The sequence below is a fragment of the Callithrix jacchus genome, chromosome 4 (genome assembly GCF_049354715.1).
Source record: "Callithrix jacchus isolate 240 chromosome 4, calJac240_pri, whole genome shotgun sequence".
NCBI classification, from domain to species: domain Eukaryota; kingdom Metazoa; phylum Chordata; class Mammalia; order Primates; family Cebidae; genus Callithrix; species Callithrix jacchus.
Window position 1 is genome coordinate 5,733,903 of NC_133505.1, and position 27,733 is coordinate 5,761,635.

The 27,733-nt window shown below is 43.1% G+C and overlaps 1 protein-coding gene and 1 pseudogene across 3 annotated transcripts in view; both read left to right on the forward strand.

Annotated features, from left to right (window-relative positions):
* RIPOR2 (RHO family interacting cell polarization regulator 2) overlaps positions 1–27,733 on the forward strand; it is a 235,789-nt gene that overhangs the window by 49,075 nt on the left and 158,981 nt on the right. The window lies entirely within an intron of this gene.
* On the forward strand, positions 8,580–11,593 carry LOC108591088 (large ribosomal subunit protein eL34 pseudogene; annotated as a pseudogene).

A 27,733-nucleotide genomic window follows, 5' to 3' on the forward strand; every position in this document is an offset into this window, starting at 1 on the left:
TAAAGGCAGACAAGGCAAAAGTGGGCTAGGGAGCAGCAGTGGTGACGAGAGTCATTACCACAGATCAGAAACGGCCTCACCACCGGGTACCTGCAAATGGCTTCAACAAGCCAGTTTCCTCATGGCTTATCCCTGGTGTTTCTGATGGAAATAAGGTTCTATATTGTGATGTACTCTAAGATGCGTCACGTGATCAGACCTTCAAATGGTATTTCCTGACCTGTACTTTGATTTGTGGTGGGCCAGACTTTCACTAATTTACAAAATAGAAGCCGAGTCCTCTCTTTCCTTAACATCCACTTTATATTCCTTTAACCTGTCTGCTTAATGTATCCTCCTCGGTCTCAGAGTCCAGTTCCTCATATCCTCTCATTCCCATCACCTGGAAAAACCTACACTTTGGAAATTACTTGTTTCCCAATTACTGTAACTGAGAAATGACTGCGTGTCATACCTTTGTCTGGGAGTTTACATTTAACAAAGAACAAAGCTAGCCAAAGGAATGCACTCTGAATGAAATGTTAGGCGCTGGTTAACTCAAGAATCAACTCTTATCTTGGGCTCAGCTACAACTCAATTGATCATATAGACTCCTAAAATTTAATGAGATTTTAAAAATGATACTAAATCAAAATTTAAAGCAGGCATTAGCAGAACTGCTCTCAAAGAGTCAGACAGTAAATATTGTCATTTTTGGGGGATATACAAATCGTGACACTGTTCAACTCTGCCACTGTAATGTGAACGCAGCCGTAGACAATACATTAACAAAGGGACATGAGTGTTTTCCAATGTAACTTTGCTTACAACAAACAAGCAGTTGGCAGACTGAACTTGGCCCTCAGGTTACAGTGAAGACCTCTGGTTAAGGACACATCTTGAATTACTGAAAGTGAGCATGTGCACATGTACCTGTACATGCACACATGCACGCACACACACACACATGCACACACGCATGCACATACGCGCATGCACACACGCGCACACACGTACACACACACCCCAGTAACTCCTTCCATGAAAACCAAATTATTGGGCTAAATGCCCCACGTAAAAGGCACGGACTGGCAAGCTGGATAAAAAAGCAAGACCCAGTAGGATACTGTCTTCAAGAGAACCATCTCACATGCAGTGACACCCATAGGCTTAAAATAAAGGGACAGAGGAAAATCTACCAAGCAAATGGAAACAGAAAAAAAAAGCAGACATTGCAACCCTAATTTCAGACAAAACATATTTCAAATGAAGATAGAAAAAAAAAACAGACAAGAGCATTATATATGGTAAAGAGTTCAATTCAACAAGAAGGTCTAACTATCCTAAATATATCTGCACTCAACACAGAGCACCCAGATTGATAGAGAAAGTTCTTAGACACCTACAAAGAGACACAGACTCCCTCACAATAACAGTGGGAGACTTCACTCTATTGACACTATCAGACAGATTGTCAAGACAGAAAATTAACAAAGATATTGAGGACGCAGAGGCAACGTAGTACTCAGTGGACCTGACAAACCTTTACAGAACTCTGCTCACAAAACAACAGAACATGCATTCTTCCCATTGCCACATGGCACATACTTTAAAATTGACCACAACTGTTCATAAAACAATTTTTTGGGAGGCTGAGGCGGGTGGATCACGAGGTCAAGAGATCGAGACCATCCTGGTCAACATGGTGAAACCCCATCTCTACTAAAAGTACAAAAAATTAGTTGGGCATGGTGGCGCGTGCCTGTAGTCCCAGCTACTCAGGAGGCTGAGGCGGGAGAATTGCCTGAACCCAGGAGGCGGAAGCTGTGGTGAGCCGAGATCGCGCCATTGCACTCCAGCCTGGGCAACAAGAGAAAAACTCCATCTCGGAAAAAAAAAAAAAAAAACCAAAATCATACCAAACACACTCTCAGACCACAGCACAATAAAAACAGAAGTCAAGGCTGTAAAAATTGCTGAAAACCATGCAATTATATGGCAATTAAACAAGATGGTCCTGAATGACTTTTGCATAAATGATGAAATTAAAGCAGAAATCAAGAAATTTTTCAAAAATAATGAGAACAAAGATATACCATACCGGAGTCTCTGGGACACAGCTAAGGCAGTGCTGAGAGGGAAATTCACAGCACTAAACGCCCACATCAAAAAGTTAGAAAGATCTGAAATTAGCAATCTAACTTCACAACTGAAAGAATTAGAGAAGCAAGAACAAATCAACCTCAAAGGGAGCAGAAGACCAGAAGTAACAAAAATCAGAGCTGAACTAAAGGAAACTGAGATGTGAAAACCATTCAAAAGATCGATGAATCTAGGAGGTGGTTTTTTGAAAAAAAATTAATAAAATAGGCCACTAGGTAGGCTAACAAAGAAAACAGAGACCATCAAATAAACACAATTAGAAATGCCATGAGAAATATTCCTATTGACCTGACAGAACTACAAACAACAAACCCATGTGTCTTCCATTCAGAGATGTCCTGACTGGAGGTGTTTTGCAATAAAGGCCACTCCCTGGTGGCACGTTGTTTGGTTGGCTCACAGGATATTTAAGCTTGAATTGCTGTCATTCTTCTAAAACCGCGAGGTTTTACATGTAAATTCAGATCTGTACCCGTACCGTGCTGTTTGGGTTACTGCAGCCTCGCCAGTATACTCTGAAGTCTGCTAATGTGATGCCTCCAGCTTTGCTCCTTTTGCTTAGGGTTGCCTTGTCTACTTGGGCTCTTTTTCAGTTCTGTATAAATTTTAAAATAGTTGTTTCTAGTTCTGTGAAGAATGGCTTTGGCAGTGGGATAGGAATAGCACTGAATTGATAAATTGCTTTGAGCAATATGGTCATTTTAATGATACTGATTCTTCCTGTCCATGAGCATGAGATGTTTTACCACCTGGGTCTTCTGATTTCTTTGAGCAGTGTTTTATAATTCTCATCATAGAGATCTTTCACCTGCCTGGTCAGCTGTAGTCCTAGGTATTTTATTCTTTTCGTGGCAAATGTGACCGCGATTGCCTTTCTGATTTGGCTCTTGGCTTAGCTGTTGCTGGTGTATAGGAACGCTACTGACTTTTGGACACTGATTTTCTATCCTGCAACTTTGCTGAAGTTGTTTCTGAGCTGGAGGAACAAATTTGTGCGTGTGGGAACCCTGTAAAACGGGGAGTACCTGCAATCTGCGTGATAAGTTATTAAAATTTCATGCGAGCTAAGATTTAGAATGGACTATGGAGGTCACTCAAGCCCAGTGGCCTCCAAAGGAAGGGTCTCCTCCTGTAGTACCTTGTTCTGTGCAGGGCTGTTGAGAAAACCGTTATCAAATGCTTTCCTAACTCAGTGTGCCGACTCTTAGCAAAACCCTGTCAATTCAGCACTCTGACCACCAGGAGGAGTGTCAGGCTCCCTGCCTTGCCCCCTAGGGCTTTGGTGCCAAGAGCCAGAGCTTTTAAAATGTCATAGTGGATGCAAAATGAATTGAAACTCTGAGTCCACGTGAATTCTCTCTGAGGAACTCTCTCTTATCCCAGAAATCGGTACAAGAAGAGGGATGCGGGGCTGGATGGAGTTAACGTCCCCTGAAGGTCTGGGGTAAGCGGGTTGGACCAACTCCCCTAACTCTTCCCTTGGCCAGCTGTCTCCAGGAGGTTATTCTTTTTTTCCTTTGAGGGCTTCATTAAAGCCATTTAGGCTGAGGTCTGGATATGGGTCTGGGAGATATGGAGGCCACTTAGCCAGTCTTGGGGGCTACCTAATCTAAACAGAGGACTTCTCAGGGCTCCAAGAGGCCCAGCACACTGGGGGCTCAGTGAGGTTTGATTATGAAATTTCATAAACCTAAACCCATAGGTAGGATTTCCTGAATGGCTTTCAGTCACTGTGCATAGATGTCCCTTGATTACCTAGCAGGGGGACATAATCCTAGTAACTAGCTGGTTGAGGTTTCCAGAATTCTGGATTCTGTCTGTCTTGTGGGAAATTACCTTGTTGCAATGTACCTCCTAGTATACGACCAGACACGCTGTCCAAGGAGTCACACAACAGAATGGCTCACAGACTAAATTAAAATTCTCAAATTATATAGGTTATTAAAACAATTTAAAATACATAGCAAGAAGAGATTTGGTAAGGCAACGTAAGATAAAGAGCAAGTGGAGTGAAAGGATAATATTATCTGAATCCTAGGGTGTACAGAGTTTATGTCCTCTCAGCTGCATCAGCCTCCAACACTGAAGCTGTGGTTCTAAAGACCAGACCTACCTGAGGTTTGAGCAAGGGCTCTGCCAGCAGAAGGTACCCGGGCTAATGACACAAGCTTGTCAGAAAGACACAGGAACAGGGCCGTGTATGCTGGCCACACTCGTAGCTCACCGATTACACTACTGAACAGCCATGGGTTTTACGTGTTTTGGGCAGAGAACATGTGGGTCATGGTAGGTACCACCAATGGCCAGCCAAACTGAAGTGTTACGAACACGGAGTGCACATGCGTATTTCATGTATCCTGAGTATTTGGATTTTATTGTGTACTTAGCGCTTCATATGTCTGATGTACAGTTAGTGCCCAAATGCCTCGTGTGTATTTATGATCTCATAAAATATTAGGACTCTCCTGGCCCATCCATTCTCTTCTATCTATATTTAACATACACATGCTCTAACTGCTTAACACATCTTAGAAGCTTATGACATATCCATTTCTTTTTTTTCCTTCTACAGCATAGCTGAACATTCTCAAACAATGCAACAAATGCACACTATGAGTCACCCTTAGAGTATTCAATTCTCTCATTCTAATACATCGTACAGAGAAGTTTAAACTATAAATCATCACCATCATAGCAAACAATATTGAGACTGTGGCTTTTAAACTATTCACTCATATCAACATAAGTCCAATCATCTGCTTTCTCAGAAGCCTCAGGGTATGACTCATGGTTGTGGCTTCTGGAGACCATGAGGCCATACGAAGCTCCAAGTGCCCAGGTATCACATCTTTGTCACCAGCTCTGTCTGCAATGTCAGAATCCGCTTTTGGTACTGACTTCTGATTCGCTGTTATCTCTTGTACATCGTTAGAAGCATTATCAGTGATACTTTGGCAAATATCCACCTACTAAAGTTGATTTGGTCTTGTCCCTTTAACACTGCCAGAAACTAAGACCTGTATCTTTTCAGCACATTGAGACATTATTGCCTAAAAGCGCAGGTTACAATATGACTGCAAACATCCTTTCGGAAGCCAAGTCCTTCATTTGAGAAAATGTCCAGGAACCGAGAGTGAGGGTTTAGTTTTGGATAAAGTATGTTTTGCTGCATTTGGCCTGTTTCATTCACATTGACACAACAAAATGTATTCATATTAAACCCACGCAAATAACTACATCATAACAAAGGGTAAAGACACTTGGGAGGACGCTGTGGCTCTGGTCTGTAATCCCAGCACTTTGGGAGGCCGAGGCAGGCAGATCATGAGGTGAAGAGATTGAGACCATCGTGGCCAACATGGTGAAACCCCATCTCTACTAAAAATACAAAAAACTAGCTGGGCGTGGTGGCGCACACTTGCAGATACAACTACTCAGGAGGCTGAGGCAGGAGAATCGCTTAAACCCGGGAGGCAGAGGTTGCAGTGAGCCGAGATTGCGCCACTGCATTCCAGCCTGGGTGACACAGCGAGACTCCATCTCAAAAAAAAATAACAAAGCTTACTAAATGCACTTTGCATAGTGTTTACCTGCTGTTCTAAGAGTAAAAGCATTATGTATCTTTTTTATTTTGTAAATCTTATAATTCTAAGAAAAGTACTACTAGTATAAATTAAAAAATTTAAGAATTACAAATGTAACAATTTTTCTCAGAGAGGTTTAAGATACCACAATCATGAAAATAAAGCAAACAATGATCCTAGAAATTAAACATGATTTTTTATATTGAAAACTCAGCAGATACATATCACCAAAAGAATCTTTTTGAAAGAATGACAGCAGCATAAACTTCAACAAAATAAATAATGAGGCCAGGCACGGTGGCTCAAGCCTGTAATCCCAGCACTTTGGGAGGCCGAGGGGGGTGGATCACGAGGTCAAGAGATAGAGACCATCCTGGTCAACATGGTGAAACCCCGTCTCTATTAAAAATACAAAAAATTAGCTGGGCATGGTGGCGCGTGCCTGTAGTCCCAGCTACTCAGGAGGCTGAGGCAGGAGAATTGCCTGAACCCAGGAGGCGGAGGTTGTGGTGAGCTGAGATCGCGCCATTGCACTCCAGCCTGGGTAACAAGAGCGAAACTCCGTCTCAAAAAAAAAAATAATAATAAAATAAATAAATAATGAATTCAAGAAAGAGGAAGATGCAGGTTCAGGAATCGGTGTAGAGGAAAAACTAGTTGACTTGTCTAAATATGGTATATATTTAAAATTAGCAACACACCGTTAAAATCTAGATTAGACATTGCCAAACGTTTTCTGTAAAAGGGAAGAAATATTTTCAGTTTTTTGGTCCATACAGTCTCTGCCGCAACTACTCAGTTCTGCTGCCAGAGAATATGTAAATGAATGGGCAATAAAACGTTGTTTACCAAAGGAGGATTCAAGCTAACCAGCCCCTGTTCTGGATGATTGTAACATGAACATGGCAAGGACAAGGCACATGGAGAGAGAAAAGGGAAGTTCTAAGAGCATGACACACACGCACCCCCACCCAGATGTGGGGTCCGCGGGGAGGGGAAGGAAGGTCAAGCCGATATGTGTGTTTTCTACATAATCATTATTCTTTGACTTTGACAGTTTATCTTATCTTTTATAAGGTATGTATCTGAAATCAAATGGGTCAGTTGGAACAAGATACCAGTTGGAAGCGTTCAACTGAAAGATAAAGATAGATTAAGAAGCTATTCACAATAGACGGGCATGGTGGCTCATGCCTGTAATGCCAGCACTTTGGGAGGCTGAGGCAGGCAGATTAACTGAGGTCAAAAGTCCCAGACCACCCTGGCCAACATGGCAAAACCCTGTCTCTACTAAAAATACAAAAATCAGTGGGATGTGGTGGCAGGCACCTGTAATCCCAGCTACTTGGGAGGTGGAGGCAGGAGAATTGCTTGAACCCGGGAGGCAGATGTTGCAGTGAGCCGAGATTGCACCATTGCACTCCAGCCTGGGTGACAGAGAGAGACGGCCTTAGAATAAATAAATAATAAAAAGAAGCTATTCGCAATAGAACATTAAGCACAGTGTGGTCAGTTATTTTAGTCCTGGGTTATATTAGTTCTTATTTTCTTGATCTTCGGTTAAGCTCACTTTCATGAAGTCTACTTCTGAACTGAGAGTCTTGAAAATCCCAGTTCTGCCTTTGAGTAGAGCCTGACAGGCTAATCGTCAGTTAGTGAGATTCTTCGATGCTTCTTCTAAAACAATTTCAGAGCTGCAGTTTGTAGCAAGACCCTGAGACAAGTATGAGGGAAAAACAGGAGCCGTCTGTTGATACCAAGGCAGTATAGACCTGCGTTACTTACTGCTCTCCGCATTACCAGTTTGCAGTTCAGAATCTTCTATTTAGAGATGATATGAGAAACACTGACGACACTGCCGAACCTCTGAGGCCTTCGGATTTACCCCATGTGGTACGTGCCATACGTAATGACTAGATGGCAAGGACATTATAGGTAGGGACACAGTCTGCTAGCAGTTCAGCGTCGGTCTTTGTCTTGTGAACACCGCTCACCCCAGGTTTTATGTAGAGTGGACCTTCCGCCTCACCTGCAACCCCATTGTAAGCATCTTAAAAGACTGTCTTATTCCGTTTCATCTCCTTCTATGTTTCACAATTGTTTAATCAAATTCGTGGTTTGAGCCTTTTCATTTGGCCTGTGAGGCTCTCTCTGTGTGACCTGTCTTTGGTCTGTGACGCGCTGTCCAGCGCTGAGCAGAGTGTTTCAGGTGAGGTCAGGCAAGGACAGAGCACACAGCACGACCACTGCATTTTCGGAACAGAATGCTTCTCCGATTGCGCAACAGCAATATTTCGGTTTTTTTTTTTTTTTTTTTATCTGGCAACTACATTATTTGGTTGGGTTTTTTTGTTTGTTTGTTTTTGAGATGGAGTCTCACTGTGTTGCCCAGGCTGGAGTGCAATGGCGCACTCTCGGCTCATCGCAAACTCCACCTCCTGGGTTCAAGCAATTCTCCTGCCTCAGCCTCCCATGTAGCTGGGATTACAGGTGCGTGCCACCATGCCCAGCTAATTTTTGTATTTTTAAGACGTGGTTTCACCATGTTGGTCAGGCTGATGTCGAACCCCTGACCTCGTGATCCGCCCACCTCAGCCTCCCAAAGTGCTGGGATTATAAACATGAGGCACCACACCTTCATTGGTGTTTATTAAAGTCAAATAACCTGTTTTGCACTGGTTCCCAAATTATTGCTTAAAGAAACACTGATCTACCAAATGTAAGTGCCTTTTTAAAAAGTTTTCAGCGCACAGTGGCTCACACCTATAATCCCAGCACTTTGGGAGGCTGAGGCGGGTAGATCACCAGGTCAAGAGATCGAGACCATCCTCGTCAACAAGGTGAAACCCCGTCTCTACTAAAAATACAAAAATTAGCTGGGCATGGTGGTGCGCACCTGTAGTCCCCGCTACTCAGGAGGCTGAGGCAGCAGAATTGCTTGAACCCAGGAGGCGGAGGTTGCGGTGAGCCGAGATCGCACCATTGCACTCCAGCCTGGGTAACAAGAGCGAAACTCCATCTCAAAAAAATAAATAAATAAACGTTTTCAGCGCTCAAACAAGAATGTCAAATCCTAATTCAAAGTTCAGCAAGTTTATGAGTCCTCCAAAAAGCATCGTGACACAGTGGCTAAGAGCATAGAACGGTGGTTTAAATTCCATTTCTGCCAACTCTGTGACCTTGGGCAAGTTACTTAACCACTCTGCTTCCACTTCCCTGTGGGTAGACTGCAATTATAATCATAGTACCCATCACAGAGGGTTGGTATGCAGATTGCACATATAAGAAGGCCTTAAAACGGGGCCCGGTATGCAGTAAACACCCAGGAAAATGCTAGTTAATATCATGCAACACACACTACAAGTCTCCTAAAGAGCACTCTGTGTAAGAGTGTTGGAACGTGCTTCCCTATGTTAGCAAGACTTTTCCCATTCTCTGTTCATACAGCCGATATCTGGAACCCAAATGCAGGATGTTGGCATCTGTACTGTTACATTTCACCGTTTTCAGTACCTGGAATGCTGATCCTGTCATTCATTCTATTAACTACCACTCCAAAGCATGTAACATAAACTAAAAGTTTCCCTGAGTGACTCAGTGCTATCAGTCAATCTAGTTGCAGTTGGCTACATGCAAGTACCCTGCACATCAGTCCTGGCGTTGCTTCACCTACGACGCACGGATAGTTACAGGATTTACGTCAACCAGGGGCCCGGGGTGTCCCAGAATTCCCTACTTCTCTTTCTCCTGTTCCGTGACAGGAAGTGTGAAGGGAGCGCGGGACACAAATGTATCCTGTCAATGTTCCCGTCATCACCGCCTGAAGAACGAGGCAGGGCGAGCCGGCCTGGATGTCCTGAGTGGCTGACCGTCTTCCGTTCTTACATTCATAATCCACTTGGGGTAGGGTTTCCAGAAACAATGTGCTCCTGCTGAGCCAGTCAGGGCCAGTCAGCAACTCACTGTTGTCAAGAGGTTTTGACCACTTGCAGCCTTCTTTGATTTTAGCGGTTAAAAAAAAAAAATCACTATAGAGCCCCTGGTCCCACCTCTTGCCTTTCAGAATCCAGCTGACCTTAACTGCTGTTTCTGGTTATTTTCTGGCAGTGTTAGAAGAGAAGCAGCTTTTGAATTCCAAGCAGTAACTGGCCCCTTTTCTCTCACCAGAAGTGCCTTTCTATCCTGGTTGATAATGGTTTAAGTAATGCTGTTTCCTCATGGCTGTTGGTCAATTCCCTATCGCCGACTGGAAAAAATTAAGGTCTCTCCAGTTTGGAATCATTTATAACAACGTCTACTGGTCATCACAAAACTTGTGCATAGGGCACATTTCCTGAGGAGGGGACCCAAGCCCGGTGCTCTTCTATATCATTTAGAATTGCATCCATTAAGTGGATCTGGCAGGTGGCAGAGAGCCTTGCAGGCTTCCCAGGGCCGCAGTGCCCACCTCAGCAGCAGTGATGGGATACACAGAGCACCAAGAGAAGCCTCGACCAGGCTGCCTTGTAGGGACCCCAGACGCCAGGGCAAAGGGGAGGACCACAGGGCCTGCTTTTCCTCTATTGCTACAACATGTCCTCTCAGTTACTGGGCTGATCATATTTCCTAAATCATGGGTGAATTCATGTAAATAATAATAATTGAAGCTTACATTTTAATGAGCATTTGCTGTGGGGCCAGATACAATGCCGAGGGCTGTCTTTTTTTTTAGGGTTGTTTTTAGAGATGGGGTCTCACTGTGTTGTCCAGGCTGGTCTCCAACTCCTGGGCTCAAAACTCCCAAGTAGCTAGGTCTACTGGCATGCACCACCCGGCCAGCACCAAGTGCTTTAAGGGCATGAGCTCATTTAGTCCTGACAGCTCTTTAAGACAGTGGTTATTATTCTAACTGTACAGATTAGAAAATTGTGAGTAATTTGTCTCATGTATCCAGTAGTATTAGCCCCAGATATGTCTGTTAGAAAAAAGGGAGATTAACAAGACGTAGGAGCTTATTGCTTTTTCTTGCTTATGTATGAAAAGGCTGAAAGTGCTCTTCTGGGGACCTTGTCAGCAGACACTCAAAATGGTCCAGCATTTGATATACCGACACAGGCTTTCCTACAATATGGCCTCTAACAAAGCTAGGCCGTCCCAGACCCCTGGTAATAGAATTGTTTACCTTTATACCAAGAAGGTTGGAAAAGCACCAAGATCTGCATGTGGCGTGTGCCCAGGCAGGCTTGGAGGGGTTCCCGCTCTAAGACCTAAAGTTCTTATGAGAGTGTCCAAAACAAAGAAACGTGGCAGTAGGGCCAGGGTGGTGCCATGTGCGCTAAATGTGTTCGCGACAGGATCGGGCGTGCTTTTCTTATCGAGGAGCAGTCAATTGTTATGAAAGTGTTGGCGCAAGCACGGCATCAGAACGCCAAATAAAAATGAAACTTTTTTGAGCAATGAAAATGAAAAGACTTGCTGTAAAAAAAAAAAAAAGGCTGGAAGTTAATACTGCAGGGCTGACCTGGTGCGCCAAGGTGTCAGGATCTATGGCTCCTTCTGTTTTATCACCCCCTATTATCCACATGTAGCTTCTTCCTTACGGTCCATGAGGACCGCTCAGGTTGGAGTCAGCAAGTCCTCGTTCTACCAGCAGAAAGGAAGCAAAGCCAGGAGGGGCGCTCCTCCCACGTCCCGCACGGTATTTCTCTTTCTATCCCATTGAATAGAACTTAGCCATGGCCACACCCGCCGCATAGGGTCAGAAAAGGCTGGTCTCTGCTCCAGGCAGCCAGGGGTCCAGCTGCGCCACCAACCCTCAGGGCTTTAATATTAAGGGTAAGTGGAGCATGGGTATTGGGGGACAACTGGCTGTCTTTGCCATAATTAGAACCAGGATCAGATTCCAAAGCTTGTATGGTACTTGCCTTACGTATACATATATGTATTACAATTAGTCATTTTGTTTGAAAAGATGAAGTTCTGGAAATACAGCCTCAGTAGTGAGGCCATATATACATACATGTTTATATATAGATGTGTGTGTCTGTATGTGTGTGTATATACCTACTTGTATATACATATATATGTGTATATATATCCTTGTATATAGATATATATGTTTTTAAACTAAAGGAATTGAACAGTGAGGCAAAGTTAATATATGTAGAGAGTTTATTTGGGCCAAGTTTAAGGACGGCAGCAACCCAGGAACATAAGATTCTAGTTCCCTGAGGAGATGCTCCAATAAGCAGCAGTTCCAAGCAGGTTTTTGAAGGAAAGAGAAGAGGTACTTCCTCAACTGTTTACCAAGAATTCACATTAAAATAACCTAAGCCGCTGATATATATAATAACAGGAGTATGGGACAGGAGTCCCATACTCCTGTCTCTCTGGGCCTGCTACATTTTGCAGACCTTACATAATGCAGACTGCTCTGAGCTATTTTTCTTTTCTTGGTATTAGCTCGTTTTTAGTGGAGGTATTTCACATTTATTGGGACCTGATTAGGACTATCTGAGAAATGAATATATTGTACCCATTTTCTATGTACAGAAGTACAGGCACGTCAGTCAGCCAGCTACTTTTATTCGATTCTTAATAAGCCACCAAGTAAGCAAGTCATAGGGCTCAAATGTAAGGGGAAAAAACGTTCTTCGGCTTAATAAATACTTAGTGTCTATTCTGATAAGCTCACTTGGCCCCAGAAATATGTAATTAGCAAAATGCAACACTAGCGGAGAATGCATCTTACTAGGGCGGTCGTCACAAGGCAAGCTGAGTCACATAGAAACGGAAAAAGAAATCTCCACTAAATGAGTTTCATTCACATTCAGTCCCACAAACTCCTGAATAATTCATTTTGTTTGAATAGACAGCAGAGCTAAAAGAACGCGGATCCTGGAGGCAGCAAGAACCAAACAAAACTATTGTTCCTTTATTTCCCTCTGCACAAAGCCGGCCGTCGTGAACAGCCTTTGCAAAGTGGAATTTGTTGAGAAGTGCTTTCGGTTTTCATTTTCTCTACTTTCTAGATAGCATATATGGATTTTTACCACAAATATCTTTTCTTTTGTTACTTAAAAAAGAGATCTTTTGGAAGTTAGAGATTGCTAAAACATTATTAATCTTTAAAAGTTTGCTATTGAGACAAGTACCCCGGATTAGGGTCACTTTTCATCATTCCATTCCTCATAAGGCAAACATTGAGGGGAGGAGGCCCAGCTCAGGGTTTGTGCAAGGTCTGCCAAACCCTGCCTTTGCAGTGCCAAGGGACAAGGTGAGCCCCTTCCTCTCTATGCTGCCTTAGGCGTGCAAAAAATAATCAGCGTTTATTGAATTCTTCTGTCAGAAGCCCTTCCAAATCTCTTTCATGTAGTACCTCATTGAATCCCTTCAGCAAGCCTGTGAGGTAGGTGTTTACTACACTCTCTATTTCATAGATGACAACACCGTGGAACAGAGAGCTTATGTGACTTGCTCTTGCTTACACATTAGCAAGTGGCACACCTAAGAATTCACCCTAGACAATACGGCTCCAGAGTCTAGAGTTACCCACGAAGGTGAAACATACCGGAGTGTGGGTGACTCAAGGCTCAGTGGGTTGAAGGGCTGGCCAGGAGACCCTGCACCCCCTGAGTACACATTTATACTCCTAGTTCAGGAACCAGAGCAAGCTCGGTGAAGGCCTAGAGGGCTAGCATAACTGGGTGCAGGGCAGTGGGGGCTGGGGTGGGGGAGGGCGCTGCAGTGCCGGGGGAGGGGCAGCAGATACCGAAAGCAAGAAAACGTTCCCTAGAGGTGGAGAGAGAAAGCCTTTCCCTCCATTAGGTTTCATTCTTTGTCATTCAAACTTATCCCTTTCCTCCCCTATATTCAGAATTCCTTCTGCTTCACAGGAAAAAACGTGCGCAGGGTAAGCAAGAATTAATGCTGACTGGTTTTATTTTAGAATCCACTGTGGCTCTATGGGGAAGGAAACCTGGGAAAATATTTGTTTGGGTTGATAAGTGCTTTCCACTTACCCATGAGGCAACTCTAGGCTCACAGGACATAGAAAGCAGCCATTGAAAGCCTTATCCAAAGATAAAATTCTTTATAACCCTGTTGGTTTTCATCCAAACTCTACACCCTTTTGTTCAAATGAAGGAAAGCAAAGGCACTGGCAAAATAGAAGAGAATTTCAACTATTTGAGACCCACCCTTGTTTCTCTATCTCCTACGGAGGTGGAGAAAGTTATCCCACAGAGAAGTAAAGCAGAGGAATTTAAGATAGAAGACTGGGACAATGAATGAATGTGCTCATTCAGAGAGCCAGCAAAAGCATGTGTGCCCCAATCTCCATTCCCTGTTTCTGTCCAGCTTCAGTCCCCTTCTCTGCTCCCATCCTGGCCAACCTCACTCACCTCTCCAGCGCCCGGCTACATCATGCCAAAGGAAGCCTCCGACGACATGGCGGCAGGAAGACAGGAGCGAGCAAAACGCCGACGCCCAAAAGCCCCCCCGGAGTCCACCACACGCTTGCCTTTATACCCCCAGCACCTGTGGTTTTGGCAGGGGATTCCGTGCACCTGGAGAGTCACAGCGCTCTGTGCCTACCACTCCTCATTCACACTTTACTGTACAGGTGTGAGGGGCCAACTGCCTTCCTAATTCACAAACCATAGTTGCACCTGCGGCTGTGACAAGCGCAGGAGAGGGAAGCCACGGGGTTACTCGTGAACTCATCTTCACGTCAGGGAGCACAGAGTACTACTTTAAAAATCCATTTACACAAAAACGCATGTATTTGTAAAACCGTATGTTGGCTCACATTTTAGATAACCAGGTGTCCTGATTTCGCTCTCCTGGTGATCTGGAAAAACCTGCCAAGGAAGCTTCCCACTATAACAGGTGCAACTCATATCTCTTCAGTAGATAAATCAGGAAGCACATTGTTGCTCTGTAAATTTCTGAATCTGGACAAAGCTGACAGGAAAGTAATTTAAAGTTATTCATGGTGTTCACTGAGATTCTTAGCAGCTTCTCAATGGCTCTTGAAGCAACAGTGCTGAGTTTGTGGAATGGCAGAGAAAACTTGGATTGCTTTAAATAGTCAAAGCTGAGGAGCCTATCTAAGATGATGTTCTCTGATGCGTCCGAGCACAGGGCTTTCTCCTGGGGCTCTGTAGGTATGGGCTGTCCTCTTCCACTTTCTCCCTTTCCTACAGTGTTATATGTAGTGGTCAAAAACATCGTTACCAACCAACAGCAGTATTATCTGTTAAGCTCCTACTATATGGCCGATGCTTTACTTACATAACTTCATTTAATTTCTCTGAAGGATGTATCTCTGCTAGCATCATGCAGAGCTAAGAAACTGGTTACTCACAAAGCCAGTGAGTCGTGAAATGGAAATTGGAACCCAGACTTGTCAGTTTTAAAACCTGTGCTTTTAATTGTCGTGCTAGACCACCAACTGGCTTCCAGTAACCCAAACTAGCCTTGTAATTTCCCAAATTAAAACTCATCATGTGGATGACAGATGGACCATTTCTTTGGCTCTGGGTTCCAACATGGTACAGAGGAATTTTCTTTCCCCAGCAAAGCAGAACTGGAGGTCTCCATTAACATGCATTAATAAGTCTTGCCTAGAATTCTGCAAAAGTCTTTTTTTAACACCAGATAGTTGGTTACAGTAAAAAGAGTGAGATCCAATTCAAAAGGAGCTTTTATCAGGAGCTTTTCAAAATGAGAAGCTCTTGGTGTCAGGTTTGCAGAAGACACACTTCTGTGTGGTAATGTGGGCTCATTAATGTGGCTTGGGATGACAAGGAGGAGGGTGTGGACTCTCCCTTAGGACAGTGCATGTGCAGGGTGATTTTTAAAAACAGAAAAGGAATGTCAAGTTAGGGCTAACAAACCAGCAAAAAACATTTCTGTATCATTTCAAGCAACTATTGCGCGTTCCTTCTTCGGTTCTCAGTTTACCCAGGAACGGGCCAGTGGGGTGGAGCAGAGAGGGGATCTTTGCAACTTATAGATAGGATCCACGACAGTTGAGAGAGGAAAAATCAAGCACATGTGTCTCATTATCTCATAAGGAGTGATAGAAAATGTTGAGAGGCCCATTATAAAAGGAGGTTGGGGATAGGAAGGAAATAGTTCATGAAATAGAGAAAATCATGTTAAATCTTTCTCCGAAAATATGTAAATCTCAGTAGCATGCACCTCAGGCCTAAGCTAATGCATGCAGCAGGAGAGGTTTATGTCAGTTGCATTCTGTGACAGTTTCCATTCTGGGACATTTTCACATCTTAGCCCGGGGTGCTCACATGGCTCTGGAATTCTCCCACCAGAAGAGACAGGAATGAACATTTACTGAGAATTTACATGCGTCATCTATTTAATTCTCCTATCAGGCCTACTAGAGCGGAAGTAAAATTAGTCCCATTTTATGAATGAGGACACTAAAGTATAGAATGATTAACTATCCTGCCCAACGCCTCTCAACTAAATAGAATTTAGGATTCAAACCTAGGCAGTCTTATCCCAGAGCAATATTCCCAACCTCGATTCACCATGAAGCATTAGTGACAAAAAAAAAAAATCTGTCACACTTAGCCCTAAATAATAAATCTCTGAAGATAGAGTTTCAGAGACTGTGCCACCTGGTATGAGGAGATACAGGGAGGTTGGGGAGAAAGGGGACATTTTTTCTTGGCCATTTGGTTGAGCCAATCAACTTTTATATGCAAAGACCTTTGGTATAAATAAGACCCTGACACTAGTTAAAGTGATATATATTTATATACTCATGTGAGGAGCGTGGGAGCACAGAGAGGAGTGAATAAACGTGCTTGTTTCAGTGAATTTTTTAATTTTAAACTTGAAACACTCTCACATTGGAAACGAAGACATTCAGGCTCAGTGATGGGATATGGGTAAAACTATGCCGCTGGGGACCTTCAGCTTAACGAAATACTTCTGAAACTGCAATAAGTTGGCCTGAAAACAGCCTGTAGAATGAAAAAGACTCTCTCACACTAGATTCATATTTGAGCAACACTTTAAAAGGGTTTCTCACTTACTCTAATAAGAGATCAAAATCCCACGCTGGCAGTTGCTGGAAAGCTTCGATTCTCATAGCTTAACAGACCGAATGCTGCTTTTCCTGCCTGGGCTCACTGCAAAATAAATGCCTGGCCCTGACTGCCCTTGTGTTAACACTGTATCCAAGGAGTTCTGACTGACATTCAGGCTGGCCACCCACATCCACTGCTGGTATTACAGCTTTAGATGAATACCTGGAGGTGGGGAGGGAAGCTTCCTCTGCGCTTCAATAAACACTTGTAACTTTTTTGGAAATTCTAATGACTGTAATTCTCAAAACTTTTACATACTGAATAATTAGAATTTCAAGAGCAAGGTGTTTACAGAAACCAACAAAACCTCAGGGCAGCCTTTCAACAGGAGCAAAGCTACCCTCCCACCACTGAGGTGTCAGTGACAGGACCTGGCTTTTTCGTTTCATCAAGATTATTAGCAAAACTAGAAAATGTTTATTGCATGATTCTCCTGAGTTTTCTTATATTTGAACAACAAAATATGAAACTCCTTTGCTTTATTTAGATATTGGAGATGAATATTTGGTCTCTATTTCCTGTGATGTAGTTGATAGAATTGGCTCTTAGATGAAGTTGAAAGTGGCTTGTGTTCTGAATTTCTCTGTTTTAAATGAAACATGTATCTTTATTATGATTTAAAAGGCATACCAGAAAAAGGGAAGGGGGATACATAGTCATTGTACACCTTCTAGAACATTCAGAGAAGTTTCACGCAAAAACAATTGAAAACACTGGCAATCCCACCACAATTTTTGGTATTTTTCTATACATATGGCTTATTTGACATAAAATTGGTGTCATTCGATATATTTGCAGTGGGCTTTTTCTTGTTTCTTAACATCATATTTTCTAAAATAATTTAGTCATCTTTAAAAACAATTTAAGGGCCGAGTGCAGTGGCTCAAGCCTGTAATCCCAGCACTTTGGGAGGCCGAGGCGGGTGGATCACGAGGTCAAAAGATCGAGACCATCCTGGTCAACATGATTTACTTTTGTTCAAGTCCAGCCTGGGCAACATAGCGAGACTCCATCTATAAAACAATGATAATAATAATGTATAGTATATTTGGAATTTGATGATAAAGTAAATCTGAATCGTTCTCAGCATACAAAAAAAACAACTATGTGAATTAACTTGATTTTAGTAATCATTTCACAATGTGTACATATACTGAAACATCACATTGTAAATACATAAATATATATAATTTTTATTTATCTTTTTTTTGAGACGGAGTTTCGCTCTCGTTACCCAGGCTGGAGTGCAATGGTGCGATCTCAGCTCACTGTGACCTCCACCTCCTGGGTTCAGGCAATTCTCCTGCCTCAGCCTCCTGAGTAGCTGGGATTACAGGCACGTGCCACCATGCCCAGCTAATTTTTTGTATTTTTAGTAGAGACGGGGTTTCTCCATGTTGGTCAGGCTGGTATCGAACTCCCTACCTCAGGTGATCTGCCAGCCTCGGGCTCCCAAAGTGCTGGGATTACAGGCGTGAGCCAGCATACTGTTCTAAAGGTTCATCTATGCTGCAGGGTGCATCAGTGCCTCTTACTTTTTGTTACCAAATAATCTTGCACTGTATGACTATACCACACTTTATCCATTCATCAGCTGATGGACATTTGCATTGTTTCAATTTTTGGCTATGATAAATAATGCTGCCACCAACATTTGCACACATGCTTTTGTCTGCACAGCTATCTTCATTTCTCTTGGATATATAACTGGAAATGGGATTGCTGAGTCCTGTGGTGCCTTTTGAGGAACTACAAAGCTCCTTTCCAAAGCTACTGCACCATTTTACACTCCCACCAGCAATGTACAGGGGCTCCAGTTTCTCACCATCTTCCGCAACACTTGTGATTATCAGTGCGTTGGAGCCGTCTGGCTGGGAGCGAAATGCTTTCTTGTGGTTTGGATTTCCATTTTCCCTGATGACCAATGATGTTGAACATCTTTTCATGTGCTAATTGGCTATTTATTTATTATAATTTCATCTTTTTTTTTGAGACAGGGTCTCACTCTGTCACCCAGGCTGAAATGCAGAGGCACAATCACAGCTCACTGCAGCCTCAAACTCCTGGGCTTAAGTGATCCTCTCACCTCAGCCTACAGAGTCGCTAGACCCACAGGTGCTCACTGCTGAACCTAGCTATTGTTTTTCTGGCAGAGAGGTGGTCTCACTATGTTACCCAGGCTGGTCTCTAACTCCTGGGCTCAAGCAATCCTCCTATCTCTGCCTCCCAAAGTGCTGGGATTACAGGCATGAGCCGCCATCCAGCACAACTTTTATTTTAGTGCAGGTTTGTTACATAAGAATATTGTGTAATGCGGAGTTTTGGGGTACAGTTGATCCAGGTCACCAGGGTATTGAATTTAGTACCCAATAGTTAATTTTCAACCCTTATCCATCCCCCAACTTCTCTTCCTTCTCTAGCTGTCCCTAGCGTCTATTGTCCCCATCTTTATGTCCACATGTACTCAAGTTTTGGCGCCTGCTTATAATAAGAATATGTGATATTTGGTTTTCTGTTCCTACATTAATTCACTTAGGATAATGACCTCCAGCTGCGTCCATGTTGCTGTGCGGGACATGGTTTATTGTTTTTTGTGGCTGCATAGTACTCCATGGTGTCTATACCACGTCTTCTTCATTCAGTCCACCATCAGTGGGCACCTAGATCAATTCCGTGTCTTTGCTATTGCGAACACTGCTGTGAAGAACGTGTGAGTGCATGTCTCTTTCTGTTAGAAGGATGATGTTCTTTGGATTATATACCCAGTAATGAGACTGCTGGGTTGAATGGCAGTTCTGTGTTCTTTGAGAAATCTTCAAACTGCTTTCTATATTGGCAGAACTAATTTACATTCCCACCATTCCCTATTCTCTGCAGCTAATTGGCGATTTAAATATCTTTTTCAGAGAAACGTTTGTTTTTGTTTTTGTTTGTCAGTCGGAATCTTGCTCTGTCACCAGGCTGGAGTGCGGTGGTGCGATCTCAGCTCACTGCAGCCTCCACCTCCTGGGTTCAAGCGATTCCCCTGCCTCAGCTTCCCGAGTAGCTGGGACTACAGGTGCATGCCACCACACCCAGCTAATTTTTGTGTTTTTTAGTAGAGACAGGGTTTCATCATGTTGGCCAGGATGGTCTCGATCTCTTGACTTTGTGATCTGCCTGCCTTGGCCTCCCAAAGTGCTGGAATTACAGGCGCGAGCTACTGCGCCCGGCCCTCGGAGAAATGTTTCTTCAGATCGAATGAATGTATGTTGATAGATACTTTCTTTTTCCCTCTCTCCCTCCCTTCTTTCCTTCCTTTCTCTACTTTCATTACTTTATTCTCAAATCTGTACCATAGACAATTAAAAGCACTGGGATACGCGTATGTCCCTCAGCAGTGGAGCAAGCCCATCTCCAGCATGGCTGCAGATCCAGGATTCACATTAACAGACGTTTTCTATAAAGAAATTCTATCCCTGTCTCCACCCAAAAATAAAGTAATTACTTAGCATTTCAGATTTTTCAAGGGTGAAAGAGCTTTTAAAATTGGTCCAAACTCAACCACCCGTGAGTTCCTTCCGTAACACACGCTACCTTTTTTTTTTTTTTTTGAGACGGAGTCTCGCTCTGTCACCCAGACTAGAGTGCAATGGCACAATCTTGGCTCCACCTCCCTGGATTAAGTGATTCTCCTGCCTCAGCCTCCTGAGTAGCTGAGATTATAGGCACCCACCACCATGCCCAACTAATTTTTCTATTTTTATTAGAGACGGGGTTTCACCAAGTTGGCCAGGCTGGTCTCAAACCCCTGACCTCAGATGAATCTTACAAAGATACGCAAAAATATAGACATGGAATTTGTTAGCAGTCTATGAGAAAAAAAAATGTAGGTAACAGTGAAACTCACTGTAAAAGTTAACCATAGGTAGTCAGTAACAACAGCAAAACAGGGTTACATGTCATCTTAGCCTGCATAATTTAGAACATTTCAATCTTTCCTGCTCCTGGTCAGATGATGCACCCGCCTCAGCCTCCCAAAGTGCTGGGATTACAGGTGTGAGCCAGGCCCTCTTAGTGGCAGCAATGTCTCAAATCATTGTCAGAGAGAGGAAAGGCAGTCAAGGCGTCATTTGAAAGGCGGTATTGGGGGGTCAAGCTGTGACGTACAAAATTAACTACATAGTAGATTGGGATCTTGCAGCCAAGACATGTGGCCTGTGGTCTCGGGTCTGAAGACCTGGGCTCCGATCACAACTCAAGTCCCAGACACTTAGTCTCTAAGTCATACAACTTCTCTTACACCTCAATTTCCTCCTCCACAAAGGGAAAATAAGGAGAATGTCTATCTTTCGAGGGTATTTTGAGGATTAAATTAGATCATGTATTATTACACAAGAAAACAACTAATATATTATTTAATTCATCCTGTAACTTCTGCCCTTATGGAAGCTTTACGCCAGTTAGGAGAGGGACCAATTACATGTCATAAACAGACCCCTGGATTTCTCAGGTACGATCACATGGGAGATGTGCCCAGGGCATACCAGAGGGCCTGAGTTGCAGGGACCACTTGGCTTCTCACCAGCTGTGCGATCTTGATCACTCTTGCCAGCTCTCAATTTCCTCATCAGTGAAATGAAGAGGCTGGAACAGATGGTACCAAGGTTCTGCTTCCTTCGACCGTACTGTGATTCTGTGCACTGTGGCAGTGGGTCTTCATCCTTTATACTACACTTGGACATGGACAATTATCTCGGACAATACTTCCCCCAACACGCTTCTTCTTCTTCTTCTTTTTTTTTTTTTTTTTTTTTGAGACGGAGTTTCGCTCCTGTTACCCAGGCTGGAGTGCAATGGCGCGATCTCGGCTCACCGCAACCTCCGCCCCCTGGGTTCAGGCAGTTCTCCTGCCTCAGCCTCCTGAGTAGCTGGGATTACAGGCGCGCACCACCATGCCCAGCTAATTTTTTGTATTTTTAGTAGAGACGGTGTTTCACCATGTTGACCAGGATGGTCTCGATCTCTTGACCTTGTGATCTACCTGCCTCGGCCTCCCAAAGCGCTGGGATTACAGGCGTGAGCCGCTGCGCCCGGCCAACATGCTTCTTTTTATTCCCCACTTCCACACAATCCCCTTCAAATTCAAACGCCCAGAGCCCTGTGAAAATGAGCTCACATGATTTCTGAGGCTATGACATGCTTCTTCCCTAGACAGAGTTCTGAGGTTCCATAATGATAAGAATGGTTTAGGCTCGGTTGGCTTTCTTCAAGATTGACTCACTAGCCCTTCTAGTTAAGTACCAGTTCCCTGTGGGGACACACTCCTTTGGTCAGTAACTCAAATAAATCTGTAGAATCAGTGGGGGGAAGACATCACTGTTCCTGTCCGCACTGCCTCCAGGATACTCAGGGAAAGTGGAGGATTTCAAGTAGCTCCGCCTCTGTACAGCTCCTGAGACCACCTTGAAGGACTTGTCATAAAGAAAGAAACTACTATCTATGGAGTTCTGATCATGTACCAGATATCCTGCCTTTTAATCCTCTTCAAAGGATAATGGCGTAAGTATATATTTAATCAGATACAAATTCTTTGCATGGCCAAGTACAGCACAGAGGCCTCATTAAGCTCATCACCTGTCCTTATTCTCCCCCTGGCTGCCAGCGTGGGTTCACATGGCAGTGCTGCACCGTGGGTCATGCCTCACTCTCCATTGTCCTTCCCATGTAGACAGAAATAAACACAGGGATGAGCCCACCACAGAACATGACTTCATCATGCATAATTGTTGGAATGAAAACCTCCTGGTTGCATATCTGCACAATGCCAATGATTACAGTGATTAAATCAATCAAGCCCAATTTCATAATCCTCAAATGTATAATTTCCCGACTCAGCAGGGACCCAACACGTGGCATCCCAGCTGTCTAACACAGGGACCAAAAACACAGTATTAAAGAAAACATTTCGGGGAGCGGCTAGGTAATCTTGTAAACTTAATATCATCTTAATAAGGATGATGAAACACAATACTATTCCATGAACATTTTGTATTATGATAGTGAAATACCTAGTGACAGGTACAGTTACCTAAGGAGCTTTATAAGATGCATTCTCTGGTCCTGCAGAGTGCTTGATGGTCATCTGTCCATCTGATGTATATGCTGGTTGTTGCTTCTGGGGTCACAGGTTGAGCACTTTAAGCATCATAAAGTGAGGACAGGCTCAGATGGAAAGCATGGTCTACAGCTTCTGTTCCTTCTCTATAGCTAAGGAGAAGAAATTGTACCAGAGCCAAAGCAGGAAAAAGAGATTGAATATCCTCTTTCACGCTTTTCACCCACCACCATTCTGTTCTTCTAATAAGGCGGTCATTTAATTTCCTACTGCAATTTGTTTTATACATGTTTCAGAGTCCTCAGTTCATTCCATGACCATCTGAGATCCTCTAGGTTAGAGAGTTCGAAACTCTTGCATTATAGAGGAAACAAATTTGTCCACAGTTGTATCTACCTTGTGACAGTACGTCTGAGAGTTACTGATTGGGATTGAGATGGTGCACACGGAAGGGTCTGTCTAAAAAATGGCTCTTGAAATTCAATTTCCAGACTTAAGTATAAATAGCAACAGTGTTTTCCTTATAATAATTCATTAGCTACACATAGGTGTTTCTGTCTAGCTTTTCTTTATATAGGTTTTATTTCCAATAAAAGGTTTTTTTAAAATCATTGATCTGCAAATTGTAAAAGAAACTACAGATAGTTGGGAAAACCCCACAAAGACTTCAGAAGTCATGTAATAAAATTATCAGACAGACTACAAGATGTTTCATATGTTTAAAGAAATACAGAAGTTTTAAAATATGTGCAGGAAACTAAGAACTGTTTAAAACAAACAAGCAAACTTCAAAAAGAATAAAGTAGCATTTCTGGAAATGAAAAATGTAGTGACAGAATTAAAACTCTGCCAGGTGTGGTGGCTCATGCCTATAATCTCAGCAATTTGGGAGGCAGAGGGAAGAGGATTGCTTGAGGCCAGGAGTTCAAGACCAGCCCGGCCAACATGGTGAAACCCCGTCTCTACTAAAAATATAAGAAGCAGCCAGGTGGGGTGGCGTATACCTGTAATCCCAGCTACTCAGGAAGCTGAGGCAGGAGAATCACTTGAACCTGGGAAGCAGAGGTTGCAGTGAGCTGAGATCGTGTCACTGTTCTCCTGCCCAGGTGACAGAGTGAGACTCTGTCTCAAAAAAGAAAGAAAAGAATAAAAGAGAGAGAGAGAGAGAGAGGGGGGGGGGGAGGGAGGGAGAGAGGAGAGAGAAAGACAGAGAGAGAGAAAGAGAGAAAGAAAACAAAACAAAAAGTAAAGCTCAGAGAGACAAAGAAATGGAAAATTGAAAGAAAGCTTAAAAGATGTGGAAGGTAGAGTAAAAAAGATAGCAAAGCAAAGACAACACCCAAAATACACAAAGAACTCTCAAGCCTCAGAAATGAGAAAATAAAAACCAATTCAAAAATAAGCAAAAATATAAACAGATACTTCACCAAAAAGAAATACAGACGGCAAATAAGTACATAAAAAGACGTTCAACATCACTAATTATTAGGAAAACGCAAATTAAGACCAAGGTAAAATATCAATACACATCTACTAGAACAAGTAAATAAAACAATTTTGACAATCCCAAATGCAGGTGAGTTTGTGAAGAAACTGGATATTTCGTACATTGCTGGTTGGGGGTACAAAATGGTATAGCCACTTGGGAAATTAGTCTGGCATTTCCTCAGAAAACTAAACGTTCACCTACCATACGGTACATCAGCACTCCTCAGCCTTATGTTACAGAAATTCACATCTACATCCCCACAAAAACCTCTACACAAATGTCCGTGTAGTATTATTCCCAATAGTCAAAACATGGAAATAAGCAAAATGTCTCCCAGCAGGTGACCTGCTAAACAAACCATGTTACAGGCAGGCATACAATATGCTCAGCAATCAAGAGGAGGAAACGATCGACACACTTAGCGGCCTGGATGGACGTTAAAGGCAACATGCTGACGAAGGGGTGGGGCGGGAGCCAATCTCAAAAGAAGGCAGCCTGCTGTATGGGTTCACCGATAGATTTGGCAACATTGTAAAACATCTTATAACAGGTTAGGAGTTGTCAGAGATGAAGAACAGTGATGGAGGGTGGTATGTGGGCTACACAGGGGGGCAGGAAGGAGAGCCCTGCAGTGATGGAACCATCCACATTTTGATTGTGAAGGTAGTTGCAGGGACCTATACATCTGGTGAAATGGCAAAGAAACACACACACATACACAACCAATGTTAATTTCCTGGTTTTGATACTGCACTAAAGTTATCTTAAAAGTAACCACTAGAGCCAGGTGGTGGTGAGCACCTGCAGTCCTAGCTACATGGAAGGTGGAGGGGAGGTGGGAGGAGGGAGGATCCCTTTAGCCCAGGAATTCGAGACCCACCTGAGCGACACAGGGAGACCCTGCCTCAAAAAAATAGAGTGAAAGGTACATGGGACCTCTTTGTATTATTTTTGCAATATCCTGTAAATCTATAATTATTTAAAAGGAAAAGTTAGAAATGAAAACATAAGGTATAAGAATTTTCCACATCAAGATCAAAGACATGTATTTTAACCCAAAGGCTAAATGCATGCCAAGAAGGATAAATAGACACACACATTCACATGCACACACAAACATACATATACCTTTTTTTTAAAACTGAAATAAGATGGTGCTATACATAACTTTTGTGCAGCTTGCTTTTTCTGTTAACAATGCAAATTCCATGAGAGATCATTTTTAATCTTTGTCCTCCCAGAAAAATGCCTCACATGTTAATATGTACATATTGGTATATATGTGTACATATGTACATATGTTTGTCCATTTCATGAACAGCTACATATATTCCATTTGTTCTATTCTGTCAATTTGTTCTTAGGTATCATCTGGAGGTTTAAGACTGTACTAATATTTTTACAAAGAGATGAGCACTAGCTTTTCCTCTAACTGCTAGTTGTTCAGTATTTCCCATTGTGAACCTCTGTGTAGGGGTTCAAAAAGTGGGGTGAAGAACACATGAGGCCGGGCATGGCGGCTCACACTGTAATCCCAGCACTTTGGGAGGCTGAGGTGGGCGGATCACCTGAGATCAGGAGTTCCAGACCAGCCTGGCCAACATGGAGAATTCCAGTCTCTATTAAAAATACAAAAAATTAGCCAGGCGTGATGGTGGGCACCTGTAATCCCAGCTACTCCGGAGGCTGAGGCTGGAGAGTGGCTTGAATCCAGGAGGCAGAGGTTGCAGTGAGTGGAGAGTGTGTCACTGTCCTCCAGCCTGGACAACAGCGAAACTCCATCTCAAAAAAACCATGCATTTTCTGCTGTGGTTCCCACAGCCAATCAAAGAAAGGGATAAATGCAGGAGGACTAGAGAACCCTGCCCCAGCTGGATTTGCAGTTTCAATTCTCTCCAGGCTGGCTTCCATCAATAAAGATATCTTGAGTCATTCATTTTTCCACTTCCAATCATTGAATTCCATGTGGAGACCTCAAGCAAATTCACTCTCCAATAATACCTCTAGTGAATTTGAACAGATGTATGCTATTCTTCAAAGAGATTTTCACAGGACTAAGGAAGCCAGGATGAATTATATCACCTTTTCATGTATATCAATGCACAATCTCCTTTTTGCTATAACGTACCTCCTTTCTCCTTTACAAACGCTATTAAGTGGTTAAAAGCTCAAACCCTACCATATCAAAAAAAAAAGAAGAAGTTTCTTTTATCCCACCTCTCCTAGACAATACATATTACCATGAGAACCAAATAAAAAGATTATATATCCAGTGCATTAAATAGCAGGGTAGACTAGTAGATTAAATGTTCTTTAATGGAGTGAATATTCTTCTCATAGTAGTGCCTTTCAAACCGTCTCTCCCTTTACATTCCCAATGCACCTGCCCTAGATGCAAGCTTCATTATTGCCTTCTAATTATTATCTCCTACCTCCTAACTCACTCCTCCCCAAACCATAGTTTATGTCACAGGAAGAATAATCTTCTTAAAATAGCTTTTTACTTATCTCTTCTGCCAGTCCTTGCATGGCCACCCAAAACCTGTAATTTTAAGTCCAAACAACTTGTTCAAGCCACAAAGCAGGAAACCGAAAAGAATCTCAGTGGCAAGATATTCTTTCTTTCCTTACTCTGGTGGTCAAGGTCACCCCTGCCCTATGCAATCACATCTCCCACTGCAACGTCCCTCCACAAACCTCCACCTCAAGGCTAGTTAGCACAGTGGTTGAAAGCATGGGTTCTGGTGCCAGGCTGCCTGAGTGTGAACTTGGCTGCTGCTTCTAGCTAGCTGTGAGACTTAGAGTGCGGTGCTTAGCCTCTATGGACCATACTTTCTTCATGTGTGTAATGAGAGTATCAAAAGTACCTGCCTCGGGTTAACGTTTAAAAAACACAGAATAACAACTGCACCCTAAAGGAAACATAAACAGGGATTTATGCTTATGCTTAATTTTGCAAGTTTATCCTTATGCTAATGCATAAATAGCTCTATCCTCACTCCCTGTGACAGCAGCCACCCCATAGACAAGGAAAGTGAAGCTGAGAGAGGATCAGTGACTTGCCCCAGAGCACAGAGTTCCAGGCCACCCTGTGGAGCACCACATTACACTGTATCCATCAAGCCCCTGGCTTTTCACATGCTAGGGACTCCATAAGTGTTGCTGAAATTGTTTACTAAAATATCTTGAACATACTAACGCCAGTCCCTTTTCACACACTGTTCCCCCAGCCTGGAATCCTCCCTTCTCTAAAAGCATCCCCCAGTTTCTTATCAAACTGTCGCATAGTGTTCTCTTCCTCCTCTGAATATTTATGGCACTT